Here is a 21,796-nt window from a genome sequence, read left to right on the forward strand (position 1 = left end):
TTGGCCATTACTACACTTTTTACTTTATAATATAAAAGCAAAGTTTTTGTCATTAAATGAATGTTTGTTGAGCTACATTCTTCATTGCTTTAAATGCAATAAAGTAATAATCTCACTTTTATATGAATAATATATTTCACATCTTTATTATTGCAGTTTTCTCTGGAAAGCTCTGAGTAGCTTTCTCTGCTGCAGCTGTGTATAAAATATTTAAAATGTTGTATGGTGTAAATAAACTTTTGTCTACATATCAGTTTTTTAGTGCATTTTATTTTGGATTTGTTGAACGGAAATTTACATATTTATAAAGTTTTTTTTTTTTTTCTCAATGCAGATACTGAAAGTGTATTCCTGGTTTTAATAGCGTACCATTATTACTCCGTTGAGGTTAATGATTTCTCAAATGTAATAGTAAGTTTGTATAGTGCTTCTGTATTTTCCATTCATACACCCTTTGGAACAATGTACCATATAAATGGGGCTTGTCAGAAATCTACTGCCATCATACTTTTACATAAATATTTGTGGGGGTTTTTTTTTCTATCTTGTGGCAAAAAGACAACTACTAGCAGAAAATAGTAAGTTATCAAACAACAAAAAAAAAAATACAGGGAAAATGTTTATTATAAGGCATGAAGTTCATTGCATGTTTCACAAAGGAAACTACCACTGTTCTTCACAGCGTATGGGTAAAGGAACCTATTCAGGATGTTTTAAAAATCGTATCTGTAGATTCTCTAGCAGAAGGAGAATAGGAGTGAATGTATTGGGTAGATGGTTGATCCCTGGTTTGAAGAGCCCGAGGTGAGCCGACAGCAGAGCTGTGCCCCGTGGCCTCTCTGGCCTTAGAGCCACAGGGCGACGCCCCCGCGCCCTCGCAGCAGCGCTCCAGGAAACCGGGGCAGAAGGGTTGCAGCCATTTCAGCATCCTTGCAACGGGTGGGATTGCCTTTCAGGGCAGCAAAGGGAGTGGAGAGGAGACTGGGGCCTTCCCATTTTCTAGAACGTTTATTTAGATTAGTTGGCCGGTTAAACCTGAGCTGCGTGGTCCTCTGTGGTCCGGCCAAAACTCACGTGAGCTGGCTCCTGCGGCCCGTGACCGTGGGGACCCCGCCCCGCCGCGCAGCCACCGGGCAGAAACCAAGGTGCTCCAACCTCAAGCGCGCCTCTGAGCTAGAGCCTTAAAACCGAATCCTGTCAGACGCCCATAATGCGCTCAATGTAAAGACGTGAGAAGTATATTTTTAATCAGATTTTAAAAATAAAAGTGACATCGTTATGCAAAAAAGAGTATCACGTAACCCAGGACTGGTTTTTCAATAAAAATAAACTTTATGCCAATTATAATGTAATTGTAATATTTAATGCCTATTAAATTTATCAGACGACTTTCTGGTGATAGGAATATTTAGTAAATTTCTCTCACTTCCTCTCTCTGTTGTATATAAACACACATGTATATGCATGCATGTATATGTGTATGATTTTATATGCATATATGATGTTACATACATATACATATATTCGTGTATGATTTATATACACATATATGAATATCAACTCAGCCCCATCTCAGTAACTTGCAGAATGGATGAAAATCATATATACAGCTCCCCATTTCGAACTGTAGAATCTTGCTGGGGAAAAACCCACAATAAGCATATATTCGAAAACAAATTCTAGATGTTTAAAACCATAAATTCAATCTATTAGACTAATAGTTCTTCTAAAACTGTACTATCCATGGCTGTAGAACAAAATCTTACACTTTTTCACTTCTATTTTTCTCTGATAACTCTAAATGTTTGAATATTTGATGAATATATGAAAGCTAACCCAAAATTGCATACTTAAAAATGTTAGGGTAAAGTTTTAGGTTTTTCTAAGAAGGATGCCAAGCCATGGTGGTGCTTTTTGTTTGTTTTTTATCTATAGAAAAAAATGCAGGTTAGTAAGTATCAAGGGACCCTAAGTTTAAGGAAGCCCTCTTCTAGCTCACCCCTTCCAAGTTTCTGCTGCACTCTCTCACACACACACACACACACACACACACACACACACACACACACGCTTCGCCAAAGTGGGGTTGCAGCTGTCCCCTTAGACAGTGCTGAGCGTGACCCTCGGAGCCCACTGCACACTCATGACCTACCAGGGTCTTCCTGCCCTTGGTCGGGAAGGTCTCCCCTATCCCACGACCAGCTTTTACTTATGCTTCAAGGTACCCCTTAAATGTCGTTCTCACCAAGTTTTTCATGATTTTCCACGCTAGAAAATAACGTCTTCTGGGAACTCTTAGGGCACTGCCTTGGCACCTCTCCCAGGACTTCTGAAATCTTTTGTCTTGCTCTTTATATGCATTTCTGATTTCCTCGGATGGGACTGTAGGTGCCTGGAGGCATGCCTGATCCATTTTCGTATATCTTAAGGGACCTCGCACAATAATGTTCCCGCAAGGAAGGTTTTGTTGAACTACTTGTGGAATTTATTTTAGCATTGCTTATAGTCATAAATGTCCAGCCATACAGCCAAAGGAGTTTACTGAACAACTATTATGTGTTTGTTTCTCTAAAACCTCTGTTTTAGGTAGTTCACAATATATTAAAGACAGATGTATATGAAACAAGTACTAATATTCTTTAAATATTAACAAGCTCTTATTATTTTGTCTTTTTGTCCTTAAGATTACCACACAGGGCAGGAATTAGTTACTCTGGAAAGAGGGATAAGGAAATGGGGCTCAGAAGTGGCTAAGTGACGTACCTAAGGTCACTATGAATAAATGACAGGCCCAGTATTACAGCTCAAGTCTTCTGACTTCTACTTTGGGGCCATTCCCACGATGCCATGGTGTTTCTAGTTGTTTCTTCTAGATTATTAAGTCCCCAAATCAAATAGCAACAACTTGCCTGGAGACGTTTGTCAGGCGGCTAGTACAGACTGAAAACTGAAAACATGGATTAGCTGTCACAGGAGTGCTGAGGCCAGGAGCTGACTGCAGCGGAAAAGCACAGCTCATCCAAAACTCACAGGTGACCGTAAACAGATTTGGATCTGTAACCCCTCGTGTTGTTCCATTTGCAGCTGTTTTACTCCCAGATCCACTTTAAATGTAGCTGCAGTTCCACTAGTCTTGTTATGGCCTGCACATGGGCAACAGCAGATGGAAGAAAAGCCAACTTGAATTTTCAGATTGGATTCAGACCCTCGGTAAAAATACCCAGTTGCGATAGTAGTTTAAAAAAAGGTGTGGTTAATAAACCGTGGCTTCGGAAAAACTCGGTTTATAAATTTTGAATCATTCTGAGCTTCTTAGGAGAACGCTTTTCCAGTGTTACCTATGTCAAAATCAATGAATGAAATTCTACAATTTTGTAGCACTTCATCGAAGAATACAAAACAAATATGTGTCCAGCATGTCAGTCTACACAATTTCCCATGACAAAATCCTCTTGCCCCCTGAGACATAGTTATTTATGACTGGGGTAGTACAACAGAAAGGAGATTTAAGAACAGAGAACCAGAAAAATAAAGAGATTGAAGAAACTTTGGCAAGCAAAGAAAATGACAATCATTTGGGGGAGGGGGGGTACGGAAAAACAAATCCAGACTTAGGTGAGGATAGCCTTTATTTGAAAAGACTGTTGTTAAAAAAAAAGATACAAATGATATTATTTACAAAACAGAAACAAACTCACAGACATAGAAAAATAAAATTTATGATTACTAATGGAAGAAGGGGTAGAGGGAGGGATAAATTAGGAGTGTGGGATTAGCAGATACATACTACTGTATATAAAAGAGATAAACTACAAGGACTTACTGTATTGCACGGGGAACTATATTGAGTAGCTTGTAATAACCTATAAATTAATTACTTCGCTGTACACCAGAAACTAACACAACATTGTAAAATCAACTATACTTCAATAAAAAATTTTAAAAGATACATGAAAAAATGCTATTGCAATAAGGAGAACACTCCAACTATCAGATCTAGAACCTTCGCACCAGGCAGAAAGGGAAGAACGAGGTGTGGGAGTGTGGGATGGCCAGGCAGTGGGACCAGGTAGCTGAACAGGAAATGTCTTTCTTGGTGGCCAGTTCTGGGATAGACAGATGGGTAAGGGAGGTTGTTCCCCCTTCCATGCTTGGTGAGTCTCCTGATAGCTGTTTAAACTCAAGGATGGTCCAGAGTTCAAGGCAAGACACCTAAATAAAATTTGGTCAGGTGAATTTCCACATTATCACAGTGAAAGAAAGTAAGCCCACTGCAGCAAGAAGAATTTTTCAAGAACTGTCAGTGTTTAGCCAGCAGTGATTCCAAGAAAGGGTTTTTCTCATATGTCAACAATAGCTGTAGCTCTTTAAGCCAAAATGATTCCAAAGTGAAAGTGGTAAATGTTACAAGTAAGGATGAGAACTCCTAATTTTCTTCAATTCTGAGCTTACCAATCATCTCTGCGTTTGGACTCCTTGTACCTTTCTACCACACAACTTGCTGATATGACGTACTGGTTCAGAAATATTTACCTTTCTAAAATGTAAAAAAAAAAAGAAAGAAAAGAAAAAAGATGCTTTGGCTTCTGATTCACATAGCGATGGGACAGAGGTGCAGATTGGTAATTGGCCTTACCCAAAAGGAAGGTAAACTTCCTCATCTCTTTTTGAGGGGAGAGAGAGTTACTCTTGAAGCAAGACTCCCGTTGAAGCTGGGCTCCTTCCTACTCTCCCACAGAGACTGGGACGTGGAGGTCCCGTCTTCCCTGATGCTCACATTTCAGAGATTCGGTTCAAGTGCTGGAGAAAGACATCCCTGGCCTGCAGAGCCTGCAAAGTCTTTTTAAAAGGTCTACATCTCACAGAGACAGATAGAGGACTTACAATTCCAAGTTTTCTGAAGTAAATGCTCTAAGAAAAGGGAGGCCAGGGGCCTAGAGAGTCAAGAAGAATCCTGTCTGAAGTTCAGTCAAGTGAGGACAGTGTGAAGGCCTTCTTGGTCACAAGGCAATAAATTGATATTTAAATAACAGCTCAAAAGTTAAGGCTCATCCAGGAGCTTAATCCACTGGAGTCCAGACTCATGAAAACACCCACCTAGAAGCATTGAGCATTTCTTACCCTTATGAAAAGCCAAGCAGCTCATTGTGAAAATAACCCTTCTGCTAGCAACCACCTATGTAAGAGGCCTCAAAGTCTCTTGAAGAGAGTCTCTGATCACACCTTCCTCCTCACCAAAACCGCAAAACTCCTGGAGGAGGAGCCAGCAGGCTTTTAATAAGCAATTTTCAACAAAGATTAGAATTGAAGGTCAGGCTTTCTACCCATGTTCTTCTGTTTAATTGGTTTGGAGGTTGTGTCCACTTTTCAAATGAAGGTCTAACATGATCTTGTACTTTCTTTTTCTCTCTCTCAAATCTAGAATTGCATTTCTAAAATTCATGGAGAATTGTGTATAGAGACTGAAAGATAATTTTATGTAGTAATTATGTTGTGCTTTATTCTGAAGTGAACTTGAGGTGGTTTACAAATATATATATATATACACACACACACATATAAATATATTTATTTCAGCAAATATTTAGAGCCAGCTGCAGCGTAGACACTGTGTTAGGAGGTGGCGATGAAGCACTGAGTAAAACATGGTCCCTAGTTTCAAAGGACTTAGTATCTTTGGGGACACACAGACCAACAAGCAGAATTAGAATAATTTAATGTTTTATGGGGAAAAGAAAGATGAGTGTGCTGTGGAAAGACTTGGAAATGGCATTGAGACATAAGTGAAAAAAGAAAACTGAGGAAAAACAATCAAGGTGACACAGAGGCTAACTTAACACCCAAAATGTATGCCTCAACATTCTAGATTCTTCTCTGGAGCGGCCACAAGAGATGGCTTCTTAGCAACCAATGCAGATATAGAGACTGTAATTAGTTGCGGAGTTCACAGTGTCCCTATGATGAAAGCTAACACTTCCTCCATAGAAGCTGAAGACCCAGAGTTGCATCCCATGAACCCTCATGCTGTGCTACGTGATAAATTCCTTATCAATGGCCTCCTTGTAAATTCCCTGAGCTTTACAGAAGATAATTGTCATGTCTCTTCTTGAAGTGTCACGTGATGGTTCATTTATATCTCAACTCGACCAGACCACAGTATTCAGTCAAACACCTGCTTACATGTGACTGTGAAGTATTTTTTGGATGAGATTAAACTTGAAATCAGTAGACTTTGACTAAAGCAGATACCCTCTATAGTATAGGTGGGCCTTATAAAATCAGTGGAAGACCTTGAGATAAAAAGACTGAGGTTCCCCAGTGCAGAAGGGGTTCTTCCCCCAGATGCCCTCAGACTAGAATTGCAACATCAACTCCTCCAGGGTCTCCAGCTGCTGGTCTGCCCCACAGATTTCAGACTCACCAGCCCCCACAATCACATGAATCGATTTCTTAAAATAAGTCTTTCTAAAAAAACATTATACACACTCTATTGTTTCTCTTTCATTAGCGAATCCCATACGAGTAAATATTTAACCCCCAAGTACAATCACCAAAACCAGTTTTACAGAGTCAAAACATTGTGCTAACAAGGACAAAGCTCTCCTAGGCTGAATCCAAAAATAAAAGACCACCCAATCTACTTCAAGAAATCACCCATGAGTATGATTTTCCAAAACAGAGGTTTTAATAATAATCATAATCTCTTTCTGAGTGCTTACGAATTCTTTATGTATTTGGAATACATAAAGTAAATATTCATTTAATTCTTAAAATTAATCTAAAAGGCAAGTTCTACCATTATTCCCATTTTACAGTAAAGAAACTGAGAGCCATGACATCTCCAACACCACACAGGACAGTAAATAGCACATCCAGGAGACTCATCCTCATAATTCAGCCCCAGAGTCTAAGCTCCCGATGATTCTGCTGAAAACTGGATAATTTTCAGATAGTAGAAAGTTCAAGGTTAAACTCATACTTTGGATGAATGAAGGGCAGATGGGCAGAATCAAGCAGAGAGACATGGGTATTCAGAAGACCGCCCCCTTCAACACAGAAGGATGCTGAGAAAGAACAGCCCAGAGCTTCCCCAGAACACAAGACCTGGTTTGGTTTCACAGGAGGGCACATGAGAGACCGAGATCCCAGAGTTTGATGTCAAAGTAACTTTTGCTTAGAGGCCAGTATCATCAGGCTGCTAAAGCAGATCATGTTCATAGATAGATAGACAGATAGATAGACACCATCTGAGCCTTTAATAAGAACTGTTGAGTCCACGTCCAGTGATTCTCATGTTTGAGCCTGAGCAGGTGGAGGAAGGGATTTGGTCCCCGGTTTTCACGTAGCTGCTCCTTGCTCATCTCCTCACTGGAGGAGAGGGAAACAGAGCCCTGGAAACAACTGATTGGCCCTTCTTTCACCACCTAATCTTGCCAGTGGCCCAAAGATCAGGGAAGCAGAATAAAGAAGTAAGTGAATTCCTGGCAAAGCCTCTTCATCCCTGAGTCCTGCCAACTCATCACCTCAGCAGACAGACTGCTGACAAAGAGAGGTGTTCCCACCACTCACTCTGAGCAAACAGCCTCCACCGTGTGACCATCACGAGGAGGACTTTTCTTTACTCATGTTGTAGGACCTGGGCATAGAGCTAGCTTTCGGGCAGCGTTCCCTTTCCTTTCACTTCCAGACATCTGTAGATCCAACCTCCAGACAGACCAGCCACGTCAAATGGCTCATCCCATGGGAGATTTTGGGTAAAGCACTTTCTTTGCACAATTTCACTCTCGGTCATTTATCCAATGGGTAAGAGCTGGACCTGCTTTTCTCCGCGGAGCCAGGTGCAGATAGAAAGCATACCACTCATCATGCTTTGGACTGAGGCTCTCCACGGGAGTCGGGGGGGAGGGCGCACAGCTCAGATGGTAGAGCACATGCTGAGCACGCTGGAGGTAGCTGGTTCAATTCCCAGTACCTCCATTTGAAAAAAGGGGGGGGGGGAAGAAAAGAAAGAAAAAGAAATGAAAATGAAATGAATTTAGGTGCTCCAATCAGTTTCAGGGTTCTCCAGCTTTACCAACCCGTGTCCTCATTTGCTGGGAGGCTCACTGGCCAGGCTGTAAGAGAGAGAGGAAACACCAAGGCGTGTGTGAAACTGTTCAGGGCTGGCTGTCATGCTGAGACGGTGCTTGGGCTGAAGCAGCATTCTCAGCGTGGGCCTAGTGCTCCCCTCTGTCCCTGCCAAGTTTGGCGGCAAAGTAGAGAGAGCATCACAGAATTCCATTTGGTGGCCTCCTGAACAGGCACCGAGGATTTGTCCTCATCACAGTCCCTTTAATGGTGCAGATCATCTACCCGGTGGCAAAGGAAAACTTCATCACGATGGTATAAAAGAGCATCACACGCTACAGATTGTTTTGTGCAGTTTTTAAAGGTAATTCTCTAAGTGCTATTTTGGAGCAACCAAAAAACTGTTAGTAACCGCGTCCCGTCCAAGTACCTCAGGAGCCCAAGCAGAGACCCTTCCCGGGACACGGCAGAGCTGAGGGTGCACATCTTCCTGTTGACAGTGACATTATGACAACCATGTGTTTATAGAGCAAGATTCTAGCCCTTGTTCATAATTTCCAACGCTTCACTTTGCTACAGCTGTTCAGGGACCTTCCTGACCCTGTTTCAATTAGTATAATTAACTTCCAGTGTTATCATTCTAGCATGGAAGATTTTTTTTCCCCCCAAATTTATCATTTGACACTCAAAGAGAATAATCTCTAAAAATGATTTCATTATTCAGAGGAATCATCTTGCTGCCTTTAACTGCGCATCCCAGAGAAGCTGGTAGGCACTCACAGGCATCTGCCTCATTGCATTTCATACTCTTGCAAAATGGTATACGTTCATATACTCCTTGGCTAGGAAGATTTTCTGCTGTTAAAAAATTTATGAAAAACCAAATGGAAAGAAGACTTGAAAAAATAGAAATCAGAGAATGAACATCGATTTGCCAGTGTTTTTCGGCAACACTTGGATTAAAATCAGGACCATTATTTTTAGGGGCTGGTGGATGAGGAAGGGGAGAGTGGAAGGAGGGGCGAGGTAGGAAGACAAAGAGAGATGATCAGGTTGAGAACTGACAGCTAAGTTAAGAGAAATAGAAAAGGCATAGGTATGAAGCATGTAAGACTCATGGGAATCACAAGGCAGCTGGTCTTTGGGGAAAACACTGTGCAAACAGAGAGGCCAAGAAGCACTGTTGGTGTCATGAATGGGAAGGCAGGGCAGGTGGTAAGAGGAGAAGGCGGCGGCAGGTGATGGGGATGCAGGGGACATGCTGAGACGTTGAGAGGGATGTCCAGCCACAGGGACCTTTGTGAAGACCGCGGCCCAGGGACCTGCAGCTGTGTGCCAGTTGTTGCCATGAACAATGAACAAATCTTCTTAATTTCTTTTCCAACACAGGTTTTTTTTTTAGCTATGTTGTCTAAGGGAAATTAGTTCTCTAGTAAACAGTATAAACTCACTGTGCAAATGTAATAACAGCACCACAGAAGTCTCATATTTAGAGAAACGAATGTGGTTTTTCATCTGCTTGAAGTCCATTTTTATCTTTCGCCAAAGTACTGGTCAAGATTAAGAATGAGATTTTTAACTTCAGGAAGTCATTCAACCTCAGCTACAGCTGATTATAACAACAACCACTAACTACTATTCCCAGTGGCCCAAAAGAACAATTGTTTTGATTACTAATGCATGAGAGATGGAAACAAAAATCTGCCAGACAAGAATATGTGTCAGAGGAGGAAACGAATAACAGCAAGACAGGAGGGGCAGTGTATATGAACATAATGATTCCCAGTTCTGTAGAAGGTGGGACAGCCAAGTAGATCTAGTAATAACTTTACTTCTTGGCGGAAAGTGTGTTGAATCTGGTGACGTTTTAAGGTCTGCTCCAACTTAGAGAGTCTACAATTCCAATGAGGGATTTTGACCCATAAAATTTATGAACACTGCGATGAGTCATATTAGCCAAATATAGAAAGATCATATTGGGGAAATGTTTGTCAGTCAAGAAAGAGGCCATGTGATTCTTTTCAGCCCTGGCTGAACTTTCAGGAACGTAAATCTCCATGGAGTGCCATCTCCTGACCAGCCCAGGGTTTATAAGGAAGATAAAAGTGTCCCCTGCTGGTGTCCCAAGGGAGAAGTTCATGGTGCATGCCTCATTTTACTGTTTGACAAGGCCCTTGGAAATGTATAGCTTTTTAAAAAATTTTAGTACCTTTTTGTTTTTAATGAAACAAAACACTTTGTTTTAATGCTCCCAAACTCTCCTAAAAGAAAAAAAGAAGAAAGTTAGCTCTTTAAGACCATTTCACACACCGTCACATCACAGGGAACAGCTGTTTGGGTAACGCAATCCAGTGACATAATCTTCTAGGAGAGGTGCTATGAAAATGTCTTCTTTCTTCAGAGAGAGTAAGAAGTGATTGAAATATACGATAAGACTGGCCTGACCCCGTGTAAATACCCACCAGCAGCAATGATTGACTCCTTTTTCTGAGAATGAAGAAATCTTTTTCTCTTCTAATCAGGATAACAAATGCAGTTAAGAACTAAGTTATTAAAAAGTAGATTACCAGGCAGCCGACTCGTTTCCTGATGTAATCAGCAGAGCTGAAAGTGTGGTTGGGGACATCCGCAAAGCAGAATTGGAAGTGACAGAAAGCCACCACTTGCCAATACTGGTTGGTGACAGGGAACAGACCCTTGTGAGGTGTAGCCATGTATTTCCTCTGCCTTATCGCTAAGAGGCTTTTTCTCTATTTGATTACAAGCAGAATCTGACTTCTCAAATCCATTTTTCTAATGCCAAGTGGTGTTCAGTTAAGGGATTTTTTTCACCTAGTTGATTCCTGGTGAGTTGACCCTGTTTAACCTGACTGACTTCTCCTCTGCAAAGCTTGAAGGCTCAAAGGGGCATAGCAGCTATTGTCCAATCTTTCCTGACCCTGGGCACTACTCTGTCTACCACTCCAAGTCTGGGAACATTCTAGAAAAGCTTCTCTAGGGCAGTGACTAACCCTAAGACCCCCCCCCCACACACACACAATAGAATATTTGCAAACCCTGCAGCAATAATCTTTGCTTTGTTGACCTCAGAGTCTGATCTATTATTTCTGAAAGAAACACAAATGATCTCTTATTTTTCAGAAAAGAACACTGTACAAAAAGAAAAATTTGCCGATGTTTATTTGAAAATACATCTGTAGGTAGGCTGATGGGGCCTTGAACTGCTAAAGTAATGCGGAGAATTTCTTCCAGTTACTGTCCCACAGGGAGAGCTACTGATGACCTTGAAAAATGTTACCTAACCACATAATAATTTTTTAAAAAGAGGTCCATAAAAGTTATTGGAATAACTTCAATAGTTCTCCTTCCCAGTAAAAGAAAACTAGCACTGTAATTACCTGACATCTAGATCTTTCTAGAACACTTCAGCAGATTTTCAGGGAATAAAATTTGCTTACCCTAAATTATGTTTTTAAGTTTGCAGAAACGACAGGTATCTGAATTATTTAAATTGTTATAACATTTCGAGCAAAGCTTGTGTTCAGATACAGCATCCGCCTATAACATCACTGCCAACAACACCAAACATGTGAATATGGGTTACTGTTGTCACAAAGCAACTGAGGTTTCCAGCAAGATGTTCAGGGAGGTGTGACCCTCACAGACTTGTCTTCACGTGGCACATTGCATCAATCAAAACGTTGAAGTTAGAGTTTCATAGAGATGGTTTCATCACAGTTTTATAATTGATGTAGCCCCCAATTTAATTCTCCAATTTCCAAAAGAAAATAAACATGTTAGTTAAAAATTTTAAATGCTGGCTGTTACCAAGTCCATACTTGTACTGCTTGCTGAACAACAGGCCAATAAATTGAGAGATGAGTGTTGGGGCAAGGGATTACATCTATATTCAGAAAGCTGGCAGACAGAGAAGATGGGAAACTAATGTCCTGGAGAATCATCTTCTCCAAGTCAGAATTCAGACTCTTTTTATACTAAAATGGGGAGGCAGTATGGTTGGTTGTTGCAAACTTCCAGGTGTCAGAATCCTTTGTTCTTCCAGCTGTCCATGTAGGTCAGGTCATGGTGCCCCTGCAAACCTCCAACAAGACAAATTTTATTTTCTATTCTGCAACTTTTTATCTCTATGTGAATGGGAAAGTGGTAATATCTTTAAAGATCAGAGTCTTGAGAATAGGCTCTCCTGTGTATTTCAGGCTATAAGCAATATTTTTTTACAAAAGGTGCAGAACCAACATGACTAAGCCCAGGAAACAGAGCACAGGGTTAGAGCTAAAGGAACAGATCCAATATGGAGTCAGATGTGTTCTCCCCTGTTACAGCGGTACAACATATTGTAGAATGAAAAGCGGCCCATAGCACGTGTCCCACCTTCCTCTCATCATCACTCAAGTATTTGAAAACATAAAATAAGGTAAACAGGCCAATAAGAAAACTGCTTCTAAATCATTACCTACTAGAGAAGGAGAGATATTGAAGAAAACAACTGAAGGATAATTAAAGGTGAAAAAAAGTTTTTGACCCTTTGGTTCAGATTCTTGCTTTGCTTTAGCCATGGAGCTCACGCTCCCCTGTGTTCTGGGAGTTTGGTCCACCTGCAGCCGTACAGACCCTCCACCTGTGGCTGCCAGAATGATGGGACTTGGGTCATGATACTGCTATGTACACAAATCATTTTCTTAAAAATGAAAAAGCTCACCTTATGCCTAGAGGACCTGAAAGTACCCCTCCCTATGTGGTTTGGTACAGCCATTACGGAAAACAGTATAGAGATTCCTCAAAAGACTGAAAACAGACTCACCGTATCATCCAGCAACCCCACTCCTGAGCATATATCCAGAAGGAACTCTAATTTGAAAAGGCACGTGCACCCAAATGTTCACAGCAGTGCTATTTACAACAGCCAAGACATGGAAGCACCTAAATGTGCATCAACAGATGACTGGATAAAGAAGCTGTGATGTATTTATACAATGAAATACCACTCAGCCATAAAAAAGAATAAAATAATGCCATTTACAGCAACATGGATGGACCTGGGGACTGTCATTCTAAGTGAAGTAAGCCAGAAAGAGAAAGAAAAATGCCCTATGATATCGCTCATATGTGGAATCTTAAAAAAAAAAAAAAAGACACAAATGAACTTATTTACAAAACAGATTCAGAGACATAGAAAATAAATTTATGGTTATCAAAAGGGAAAGGAAGAGGGATAAATTAGGAGTTTGGGATTAGCAGATATGAACTACTATATATAAAACAGATAAACAACAAGGACCAACTATAGCATAGGGAATTACACTCAATAACTTATAATAACCTATAATGAAAAACAATATATATGTGTGTGTGTGTGTATATATATATATATATATATATAACTGAATCACTATGCTATACACCAGAGACTAAAATAACATTTTAAATTAACTATACTTCAGTTAAAAAAAAAAAGAATTCTGTCCTCATCTCCTTCCCATGCTCAGGACCCCCTCCCCTCCCTCTGTTCTCTCCCCAACAACTCCTACCGCAATGCACATATTATGTAATTTACTTGCTTGTCAGAGTTACTGTGTTTTGTCTGTGCCTCCCAATCAGAAGGAAAAGAAGTCGCTGCAGGCAAGGAGTTTCATCTATTTTACACACTAACGTATACTGACTGTGGACCAGTGTGGGGCTTACAGGAGGGGCTCAAGGCAGGATGTATTGAATATATGTTTGAATTAGAAGCAGAAAAGGGTGAGGTGTAGGGGTAAGAGTCTGCTGTTTCTCATAGGAACCCTTATAGAACCCTTTGACTTGCAATGTGTGTGGACGAATTTAAAAAAAAGAAAGACGGTTTCATAGAAGGAAGTATGAAATAGTGTCAGACCTGGTAGAAAACAGAGAACATGGAAGTGGGAGTTGTGAGAGGAAAAAGGAGGGCAGAAGAAGGGCTGAAAGGAGGAGTCAGGAGGGGTCTGAGAAAGGCAGCGAGGACATGGCTGGAGCAGCCGGAAGGTCACAGTCAGAGGGAGGTTTGATGGAGGCTTCCCTGGAGACAGAGCAGAGGCTACAGCGTGGCTGCTGGCCTTCACGGGCACTGGATTTCGGCCACTCCCACCCACTTGGCCAAGTATTCTTGGTAGGAAAAATCTTGTAAAAATCACAACTGAGGAAGGTATTTTCTCCTTTAGAATAACACTTGTAAATACAGGGGATTTGTTATCTCGCTCTTCTTTACTAGTGCTCTTTTAAATTCTCTGTAATAGGAAAAGATCCAGCCCATGAAACTTACCCCAAGGTCATTTTTATTTTTGACTCTATTTGTTGAATCACAGTGAAATTGGAGGGTGGAGGGTACAGCTCAGTGGTAGAGCACATGCTTAGGATGCATGAGGTCCTGGGTTCAATCCCCAGTACCTCCAGTTAAAAAATTAAGTGCAATTAAATTAAATTAAATTAAAAGTCTATCCTCAATAAATGATATCTCCAATGAGTAGAATGCAAATTCAGGAAAGCTAATATGGCAAAGATAGCTGATTGCCTGCCAGATCTGCCAGAAATTCCTTTTCCTTTACTTTCTTAAACAAAGTCTAGATTTTTAATTGGTCATAGTGTTAACGACTTAAATGGTTACATGTCCCAGCCTCTCTTGCAGCTACATGTGGCCGTGTGATGTGAGTAGGAGTACTGTATTACATGGGGCTTCTAGAAAGTTTCATTAGAAGAAAGGGTTGCCCTTCCTTGCTCCTTCTTGCTGGCTGTCATGCAAATATGAAGGCTGTCCCTGGCTGCACCATGGGCTGTGAGATCAAACACTAAGCATAAAGAAACAGCAGGAGAGAAGGTGGTTGGGCCCCTGACAAATCTTGAGCCCCCATAAGAGTTCTTGCTGCCACTGGACTTCTTTTACTTGTAAGAAATAGACATGCCCAGATATTTAAGCATTATTTTGATGGGCTTTGAGTATAGGCATTTAGATCTAGTCCTAATGAGCTTACGATTATGACCTGAGAAGAAATGACAGCACAGGTAAAATCCAGGTGAGGCTTGAAGCTAAGGAGAGATGATGGAAATTGATAGTTTAACAGAGTAATGTTCTAAAAGAACATTACATAAAATAGATTCAAAGAAGGAATCTGTTCTCTAAAACTAATCAGCTTTGGAGAATTACATTTAATATAGGTAGAACAAGTAACTTTTTGTGTTACATGTCCTATTTCATTTGTTTTCCGAAACGTTTAAGATCTGAATTTCTCCTAACATTTTCTTTTTCATAGCATAGAGTCAAGATAGCTTTTAGGATGAACGAGAAAATTCAGAATTTAGATTTCACAAGAAGAGAGGCAAGAAGATGGTAACAGAGCACCAAGCCCTCCAGATGGAAACAAGGCTCAGGGAACAGATGAATAATGCAGAGAAATGCTGAACTTAGAGCCTCCAGGTGGATTCACTGATGGATAATGGGGATGTGCTGGGGTGAGACGGGCAAACATCCTAGGAATTCCAAGAACTTGGAACTTGGTTACATCAGTAACCTTAACCTCCAGCTCCAGTGGAATTCTAGAATAGGTTATTCAATGAATGGTTTATGAGCATCTTAGAAAAAAAAGAGGGAGTGGATTTGATAATCCCCAAGCATCAGTGAGGATGCTGCACATTCCTCCTCTCACCTGCCTGTTTTGCTCTTCCCTCTGTGTTGTTGTTGTTACCAGAATCCCCTCCTGTCTCTCTCTGCTGCCTCTCCATTTTCCCCCTTGTTACAGAATCCAAATTCTTTCTACTTTTCACATGGTATGCCAATAAATCATGCTGGGGCAAGGAATAACAACTTTATTGGAAAAGTTGCTGGGGCAAGGAATAACAACTTTATTGGAAAGCTAGCAGATAGAGATGATGGGGGACTAGTGTCCTAAGGAAGCATGTTTCCCAAGTCAGAATTCAGGCTTGTTTTATACAAAAAAAGGGGAAGGGGTGTGGTTGGTTGTTGCAAACTTCTTGGTGTTGGAATCCTTCGTTCCTGCAGCTGTCCATGTAGGTCAGGTCACGGTGTCCCTGTAAACCCCCAACAAGACAAATGTTATTCTCTGTTCTGCAACTTTTTATCTCTGTATGACTGGAAAAGTGTTATACTCTTAAAGGTCAGGGCTTGGAGAATGGGCTACCTTGTCTGTTTCAGGCTCTAGGCAACATTCTTTCACAAAAGGTGCAGAACCAGCATGGCTGAGCCCAGGAAACAGAGCCCAGGGTTAGAGCCAAAGGAGCAGGTCTCATACGGAGTCAGACGCATTCTTCCCTAGTACACCCTCAGGTTGTCTCATTCCTGGCTCTACTACGACTATTCAAGGGCAGCCAAGAAGATGGTGAAACTCCACAAGGGGCACGAGGTAGTGAAATGTTTTAATACAATTATGCAGGAAGCATTGTAACATGTAAATCTCAGGCCAGTGGGGGTAAGTATTTTCAACTTGAACACAGGTGGGAAGTTAGTCCGCCTATGGAAAGAAGAGGGAACACTTTCTTGGTTACCTATTCAGTATTCCTTAGCCCTCCGGTCTTTCTTCCTCCCTTTGGAAATGAACCCCAAGCTCACAAGAGCAAACTAAAGAGGAAATGGTCAAGCTGGAGGGGTGGGGAGAGCAGACCCGTCCTGGGGGAAAGGAAGCAATTCCAGGAGGAAGTAGCAACTGAAAGCTTATATGTAATGTACGGCATGTAACATAAAGAACCTCTGAGCAGCGTAACAGCTCTGTTCTAAAACTGAAATCTGAGCAACTACAAATGAATGTGTGGGCAGGAAGCACTTTCTGGTATGGGACAAAAACAGCATGGAATATAGAACAAGACCAGCAGAACCTGAAGGAAAAGGGATAATTATCCTCGCTCCATCCAGCTGAAGATTTTCACCAGTCTCACAATGAAAAAGATTTCGACTTGGATGTGGTTGAGTGCCACTGTTTCTTATTTACAGATTTCCCATTATTGGGTTGAATTTAACCTTATGTAGTCCTAATTTCCTAGTGTGGGGTCTGCTATTTTCAGCTCAGTCTTCTATTATCTTCTTAGAATTCTAAAGAAAGACCCCCAGTAGGTATTATTCTAGGTGGAAACATCTGAATAAATTAGACCTCCCCATGCTAACTGGGGTTAAGATTCTGCTGCCAAGAGTGTCATAGGGAAGAACAAACCTGACTCCATATTGGATCTGTTCCTTTGGCTTTGTGCTCTGTTTCTGGGGCTCAGTCATGCTGGTTCTGCACCTTTTGTTAAAAAATGCTGCCTAGAGCCTGAAACATACAGGACAGCCCATTCTCAAGGCTCTGACCTTTGAGGCTATTAACACTTTTCCATTCACATAGAGATAGAAAGTCATAGAATAGAGAATAACACTTGTTTTGTTGGAGGTTTACCAGGACATCATGGCCTGACCTACATGGACAGCTGCAGGAACAAAGGATTCCAACATCAAGGAGTTTGCAACAACCAGCCACACCCTCTCCCCTTCTTAGTATAAAAGGAGCCTGAATTCTGGCTGGGGGAAGATGGTTCTTCAGGGCTGTATTCCTCCATCTCCTCTGTCTTCCAGCTTTCCAAATAAAGTTGTAATCCCTCGCCCCAACACCTTGTCTACCAATTTATTGCCCTACCATGCAGCAAGCTGAACCGGTTTGGACTCAGCAACAGGAGTGAGCAAGCCAGGTAAAGAGTACAGCTTCTAGAATGTTGCCTTCATCAGGCTTCTCCAGGTTGCTGCTGGTCAAGATGGAGTCCACTGAGAGGCCACGCCATCCCCATTCCGGACTCCTGACTGCCGTCCTGTCGCCTGCCTACTACACTTTGCTGTTGCAGACACACAAGGGAACAGGATTGAACACCTTGTCTTTCCCAGCACTGTCTGCTGCCTTAATCAGTGGTACGGTCCTCTGCATCCATCCCAGCTAATCAAGCCAGATGCTGGGAGCAAGCCAGCATCCCTCTCTGCCCACCTCCCTCCCCACACCCCATTTCTATCAGCCTCCAAGCCCTATCGATACCACCTTCAGATTTCTCTCCTTTCAGTCAGTTCCATTATCTCCTCTCCCTCTGCCGCTGCCCTGGTTCAGTCTCCTATCCATTCTTGTCTGTATTTATCTTCCTAAAACAAAAAATCTAATTATTTCACAGCAATACTTTAGAAAACCTTCTACAGTTCCATTCTGCCTACTGGATGAAGGCCAGCCCTTTAACAAGGCTCTTAAAGCCCTTAAGAATTGAGTTATCTCCCAGCCTCTCTCACTCCCTCGGTCTCTCCCTCCCTCCTTTCACAGAGAGAAAACACACACACACAAACACACACACACACACACTCACACTCACACAAGCCTCCCTATACTAGAATCACCAAAGGCTAAGTTTTCCAAATATAAATAACAAACATTGCGCCACCCCCTCCCCACTCAGAGCCCCAGGATTTCCCTGTGGGTGTGGAGTTACTGAGCTACTGTCTACAAACACCAGTAATATCACTACTGGTTCCCAGGCCCAGCTCTAGTATCACCACCACCGAGAAGTCTTCCCTGATTCCTGATGGCTATATTAATACTTTCCTCCTTTTTATTTTGACAATACTTTAATGGCAATCCTGACTTGGTTCTTTTCCGAATGCCTGCAGTGGACCAAGACTGTTTAGAGCCTCCAGGATTCAGACCTGGAAGGAATAACGAAGCTCTGAGGCCAAGCTGTTGGGTGGGGGTGTTGGTGGTTGGACAGGACACTCCAGGAGTGTCACTCAGAGGGTGAGGAGGAGTGAGGGGTTGAGGTGGAGGAGAAAGAGAGAAAGAATTTCCAGTGGTTTGGTTCTTTGGCTTCTGTTCCACCACATTCAGTATTTTATCAATGGCCTTGACAAAGACAGAGAGGACACAGCAAACAATTCAGCAGTTGATAGAAAACAGGGGACGTGCCGAAGACAGCACAACACAGACTAAGAATAAAATATATATTAGTAGGTTTGATTTCCAAGCTAACACAGTGGAATATACAGGGATAATTTGAAGGTATACACTTCATATTCAAAACACTGCACAAGGACAGGTGCTATGGGAGGGGTGGGGGCTGATTTAATAGCAATTTATGTAAATTGGATTTAGATTAAACAACTAATATTTGCTGACCATAGATTTGTTCCCAGTACAGTGCAAAATGCATATGCAGCATCACAGTCATACTGTCATCATCCTCATTTTACAGATGAGGAAACTGAGGCACAGAATGTTTAGTGTGAGATCGAATAGGTAGAAATGATTGACCTAAGGTTTGAAACCAAGCCTCCTGACTCTAAGGTGTCACAGACAACCACTAGGCAAGGCTGTCTAGCATTAGTAATGCTAAGCTAGTTGCAGAAAATGACCAAATTAAATAGCAAATGTAATATTGGGTTGTATTAATAGAAGTATATTGTCCAGATCAAAGGAGGTAATTGTCAGCTGTCCTCAGGAACCAACTCAAATGTGGATGTTGAGTTTAATTTGGGAACTACATTTTAGAAAGGACATGGACGAACCAGAAAGCACTCAGAGGAAGACAAGAACATACATGTCCTGAATGGGAGTTCAAAATTTGTAGATACTGACAGGCATATATAGACTAGATAAACAAGATTATACTGCATAGCATAGGGAAATATATACAAGATCTTGTGGTAGCTCACAGTGGAAAAAAAAAATGTGACAATGAATATATATATGTTCACGAATAACTGAAAAATTGTGCTCTACACTGGAATTTGACGCAACATTGTAAAATGACTATAACTCAATAAAAAATGTTTAAAAAATTAGATCACAAAACATTAGCTTAGGGGGGAGGGTATAGCTCAGTGGTAGAGTGCACACTTAAGATGCATGAGGTCCTGGGTTCAATCCCCAGTACCTCCATTAAAAACAAGTAAGTAAATAAGGAAAGTTTTACCTATCCCCCCAAATTTAAATAAAAATAAATACACTTTAAAAATGAAACAAGTGAATATGCAGTTTTAAAAAATTAGCTCATGTCTTCATTTTAATGTTTTGCACAAACTTAATTATCCCTCTCTCTGCTAGATATTTGACACAAAGCTGAATTCATATTAATTATGTTTTAAAAAATAAACTTCTGATATCACCTTAAAAAAAAAAAGAACATACATGTCCTGGAACTTGGGTGTTTGACTGAAAGTGTGAAGCTCTGAAGATAGTTAGCCTGGACAAAATAAAACTCATAAGAAATATAAGTGCTGTCTTCAGCTGTTTCAAAAGAACCAACCACGTAGGAAAGGATGAAGTTTATTTTGCATTGCTATTGTCTGCAAAATTAGGACCAAAGATTAAAATGAAGATGCATCTTTTCACTTGATGTAATGAAAACAATTACAGTTTTTTTCATATTATTTTCCATTATAGGCTATTATTTAATATAGTACCCTGTGCTATACTGTAGGACCTTCTTGTTTATCTATTTTATATACAGTAGTGGAAGCTGCAAAGCCCAATGAATGTCTCAATTTATCCCTCTACACCCCTATCCCCCCTGGTAACCATATGCTTGTTTTCTATGTCTGTGAGTCTGTTTCTGTTTTGTAAATAAGTTCATTTGTAAAGTGTGTTTTTTTAGATTCCACATATAAGTGACATCATGTGATATTTGTCTTTCTCTGACTTAACTTCACTAAGTATGATAATCTCTAGGTCCATCCATGTTGCTGCAAATGGCATTATTTCATTCCTTTTTATGACTGAATTAATTCTACACTTTTGATTTTAAATTTTTTTATATCAACAAGTGAAAGCAGAAATGTGAGTTCAGACAAACTGAAGAAGTCAGGCCTCGATGTTGTGGACCCAGGCATAGAGGGGCAGTGTAATCAAAGACACAAATTGCCCTCTAGAGTTTCCTGTCCTGTGCACCTGGAGTGGAGAGTAACAGGTAATTGTTAATTATCTTCTATGCACTCCCAGAGCTGGACGGTGGCAACTGGTTGGACAGCTGCAATTGTTAGCACAACAACAAGTGTATACTGAACACCTCTTATGGGCATCACATGGTCGGTGCTATGATGGCTATGAAAGTCTAGACTCAAGGGTCTTCCACATAGATGGGTTGAACACATAACAAAATTAAAGAATCCTGACAGACAAATCCATGTATTCTATTCATAGGCAGCATATGTTAAGTTCCAAGCCCCAGGGATAAAAAGAAGGAGACCATCCCCCTATTTTTTTTTAAACATGGGGACAATTATATATTTAAACATAAGGCTAAAAAATTCCATTACAAAGAGAAACATTAAAATCCATTTGTACTGCAAAATTCCACTATGGTCTGGTGTAAAACATATCAAAAAATGCACAAAGAATATAATCAAAATGATCAATGCCAATGATAGAATATACAGGCAAATCACAGGACTAGAAATATTTCAAAATCAATTGATAAGTGCTTATCAGCTTACCTTGTAGGACCAGAATTAAAGGATATTTGGAGGAGGTGTCACATGAAGTGGCATGAGCGCTACAGAGAAATGAACTGTGAGAGCACAGGAGAGGACTTGGCTCAGGAGAATGCGAAAGTGCTCACAGAGATGCTGTCACTGAAATCTTAAAAAGAAGGGGGATTTCAAGGGGACTGAATGAAGGGGGCAAAGACACAGGATCGTGAGGCAGGGGCCCTGTGGTCTCTGGGCACAGTGGTTTCTATGGGGCTGAAGTCA

General features: G+C 41.0%; 2 non-coding genes across 2 annotated transcripts; both read left to right on the forward strand.

Moving 5' to 3' along the window:
• Positions 1-14,422: 14,422 nt before the first annotated feature.
• Positions 14,423-14,495, forward strand: TRNAP-AGG (transfer RNA proline (anticodon AGG)). Its single transcript has one exon. It is a non-coding gene; the product is annotated as a tRNA-Pro (tRNA).
• Positions 14,496-19,912: 5,417 nt separating this feature from the next.
• TRNAL-AAG (transfer RNA leucine (anticodon AAG)) lies at positions 19,913-19,985 on the forward strand. The gene has a single exon. It is a non-coding gene; the product is annotated as a tRNA-Leu (tRNA).
• Positions 19,986-21,796: the final 1,811 nt, after the last annotated feature.

Source organism: Camelus dromedarius, chromosome 6 (assembly GCF_036321535.1).
Source record: "Camelus dromedarius isolate mCamDro1 chromosome 6, mCamDro1.pat, whole genome shotgun sequence".
Taxonomy (NCBI): Eukaryota; Metazoa; Chordata; class Mammalia; order Artiodactyla; family Camelidae; genus Camelus; species Camelus dromedarius.